The sequence below is a fragment of the Bison bison genome, unplaced genomic scaffold, assembly GCF_000754665.1.
Source record: "Bison bison bison isolate TAMUID 2011002044 unplaced genomic scaffold, Bison_UMD1.0 scf7180017864067, whole genome shotgun sequence".
Taxonomy (NCBI): Eukaryota; Metazoa; Chordata; class Mammalia; order Artiodactyla; family Bovidae; genus Bison; species Bison bison.
Window position 1 is genome coordinate 2624712 of NW_011494639.1, and position 3592 is coordinate 2628303.

The 3592-nt window shown below is 40.9% G+C and overlaps 1 protein-coding gene and 1 long non-coding RNA gene across 2 annotated transcripts in view; one reads left to right on the top strand and one right to left on the bottom strand.

Annotated features, from left to right (window-relative positions):
* Nucleotides 1–2611: 2611 nt before the first annotated feature.
* On the bottom strand, nucleotides 2612–3460 carry LOC104986339. Its single transcript, XR_825024.1, has 2 exons — nucleotides 3173–3460; nucleotides 2612–2810 (listed from the first exon to the last, which is right to left on the bottom strand). It is a non-coding gene; the product is annotated as an uncharacterized LOC104986339 (long non-coding RNA).
* The window catches only part of SERTAD4 (SERTA domain containing 4), a 12034-nt gene continuing 11854 nt past the window's right edge, over nucleotides 3413–3592 (top strand). Inside the window, exon 1 of the mRNA XM_010836873.1 lies at nucleotides 3413–3472. The gene's annotated coding sequence lies outside the window, so the exon portion shown is untranslated. The remainder of the gene's footprint in view (nucleotides 3473–3592) is intronic.

Sequence of the window (3592 nt, forward strand, 5' to 3'; positions counted from 1 at the left end):
CTTTCAGCCTGTGTAGGTCACCGTAAAGATGTGGTTTTTACATTGAGTGAAATGGAGAGCATTTAGGAAGAGTCTGAGCAAAAACTGACATCATCGGCTATTGGGCTGGGATTGAATATAGAAATGACAAAAGACTAAAGCAGGGAGACCAGGTAGGAAGCTATTGGAATCTCCCAGGCAAGAGTGACAATGGTGGCTTGGCCCGGGATGGTGGCAGCAGAGATAATGAGAAGTCATCAGAGACTGTGTGTGTGTGCTCAGTCACTCAGTCATGTCTGACTCATTTACGACCCATAGACTGTGGCCCACCAGGCTCCTCTGTGCATGAAATTTTCCAGGCAAAAATACTGGAGTGGGTTGCCATTTCCTACTCCAGAGGATCTTCCCAACCCAGCAAGATCCCAACTCAACGTCTCTTGTGTCTCCTGCATTAGCAGGCAAAGTCTTTACCACTGTGCCACCTGGGAAACCTCTAGAAAAACATTAAAGCTAGAGCCTTAAGAATTTGGGGGTATATCAGATACAGGGTGTGAAGGAGAACAATGTCAAGGATGACTCCAAAGTATAGTATGGTTTATTAACTGGAGTGGAGATTATTAAGGAAGGTGTAATTGGGGGAACAGAGACAATTAGGGATTTTGTTTTGGATTTGTAAATCTTCTGATGTCTTTAAACATCTAAGTGGAGTCTGGAGATCAAGCGAAAGATCTCAACTAGAGATCTAAATTTGTGAGTCATTAGAATGTAGACAGTATTTGAAACCTCGAGACTGAGGGTTTTCCACACAAGAGTGGTTTCAAGAAGAGACAAGGTTCAATGACTGGGCTTTCAGAGGTCACAGAGAATCAGTAAAGGAGACTGAGAAGGAAGAGGTGAGGTGGGAGGAAAACCAGGTGTGTATGTTGTCCTGGAAACAGAACAAAAGTCTTGAAGGAAGACAGAGTGATCAACTTGTTCAAATGCTGTTGACAGGTCAAGAAAGATGAGAACCAAGAAAAGCCCTTTGGATTCAGCAATGTGGAGGTCACTGGTGTCATTGACACTGATAGCTTCAGTGGAGCAATGGGATAAGAAAGCCTAACTAGAAAGGGTTTGAGAATAAGAAAAGAGGAATTGGAGATATTTAATATTAGATATCTCTTTTTGTAGTTACAAAAAATTGTACTTAAAAAAAATGCCAGTAATTCATACTTCTTATAACCCAAGTGGGCACTGTGTCCATGGTAATCCGAATATGTCAGATTTTACTTGAGAAATTCCCCTTTCAAATGACAAGTTTTTGAGAAATGAATTTCAGCAGTTTTAAGTCTGGCACTCTCTTTGTTCACTGAGAAAAAACAATCACTGTCTTCAGTGAATTTGCAGCTCAAGATATTTTAAGTTTCATAATCAAACTTCTGTCTTGGAACTTCATACACACACACACACCCATCCAAGAATGATGACATCATAGCTCTCAGGTTGAATATTTCAACTCATAAATTACATTCACTCATTCCAAATATTTCATTATTGATTTATAGCAAGTCCTTTCCTTGTGCCATAGCCACCACTCACTTGAAATTTTTAAATGATGTTTCTCGTTCCATGGACATTTGACTGCCTCCTCTACTTGTAGACACTAGTTCATGTTGTCAACAGTTGACCACCAAATCTCGACTAACATTAAGCCTGAGATTAAAAGGAGACCAGGGAAAGCTTTCAGTAAAACGTGCTAACCTAACATATCTGAACAAGACAGGGTCAAGTTCATACTCAGAACCACAAGGGTACTGTGAAGTAAAATGATATCATACTTCTGTTATGATGTCATTTTTTATAACATTCAAGTCAAGAGTCCTCCCCACCCAAGGGCAATGCCAGTTTCCCAGAAGGCTCATTTCTCAGAGCCAAGGCTCCAAAGATGCCAGTGCAACCCGTGCTGATTCTTAGGTCTCGTGTTATTTCTCAATTTTATGCTTAATTTGCTCCTTTTGGTTTTATGCATTTTGACGCAGCCAAGGGTATGTGAGGATTTCCCCATAGTCCTTTAAATGCTATAAAACTTTAATATAGCAAGATAAAAACAATAATAAGCCATGCCTCCAAGCCCTCACATTTAGTTCTTTGAGTTAGACACTGATTTAGATTTTCAAGTACTTGCACTGCTTTAAATGCTCTTGTGTCTTTCCTTACCCTCTATCCCCTCTGAAATGAAAATTATATTTTTACCCATAGAATGTTTACAATTCTTAAATTATCATCATAATGGCCTTTACATGCATCACCCAATGCAATTTAATCTGGTTCAGGATAAAGCCAAGACGGATGCCCAATTCCCAGTTTTAGGCTTGCAACTCTGAAACATCTTTTGGAAAAAAATGAAATAGTGCTCCTGAAAGTCTGTTGAGTTAGTCTGTTTTCAGCATAATTGCCTTCTCTCAGCTTCCTAATACCCTTAAAACCTCTGAGAGTCTTTAATGTACAAAGTTCAACAAAAATACCTTCAAAGCAGATTAGTTCTAATTATGTTTAATATTTGTTTGCTGCTTTATTGAATAAACTACATTTGCTTTAAGAAAAAAAAATTCACTTAACTGCACGTCAGTCACCCAAATTTTAAGCATAGGAATGAAATGGAAAACATTTATTACACAAATTTAATTACAATTCTAAGAAATAAACATGCAAATTAGATAGGGTTCAATTTGCAGATGCTAATCCTCATCCTTGATCTTGTTCCTTTCCTCCCTGATTTTCAGTCTGTGCCTCTTCTTGATTCCTAGGGAGCCAGGCAGCAAGAGGTTTGGTTTTTCACAGTCGGAGGATCACTGTTTTAAAGAAGTGTTATATTTAGCACATCTGGCATAGTAGCAGTAAACAAACATTATAGTCTTTGTAACACTTTTGCGCAGGTGCCTTCCCCCCCCCCCCCATTTTATTAGGTCTCTGCCTTCCAAGCCTCTGTTCATTGCACCTGAAATGACCCATCTCGACTATGGAGGGGTCCCTAGACAGAAGTTATGAATTAATGTTTCAAAAAAACAAACTCCAGTGGAGCCCAATATAGAGGAAAATTACTATTTGCAAAATAATGTGATTCCAGGGCTTATTCTCTTGACCAAGAACAACCTCCTTTATTACTTTTTTAAAAAATTTATTTCCTGGAGGTTTTCCCTGGAGGCTCACCCACCCAGAAAGAGTTGCCAATTCCAGTTGCAGTCCGACCAAGGTTGCTTTTTTGATACACTACACACACACAGCTCCGGCGGGGAACGGGCGGGGGCGGGCGGCGAGGGGAGAAGAACTGCTCGGGTCCTGCAAACACAGCTGTTTCTCATCTCCGTTTGCTGTGGCAAAGGAGAAGAAAGTCTTTTGCAAAGGGTGGGAAAGGCGCAGAATCTTTTTTTTTTTTTATCACACGCATACACAACAACAACAAAAGTAAACCAAATTTTTTAAAAAGAGAGAAGACGTCTCAGAAGGTTGCAGGGTGAATATATTCTTCGGCTGCAGCCGAACTCCCCAGGGCGAAGGGGCCGGAGCCCGGGAGCGCGTGGGGTCGGGGCTGCGGGCTGGAGCTGGGCCCGCGTGTCCCCGGGCACCGGGAGGG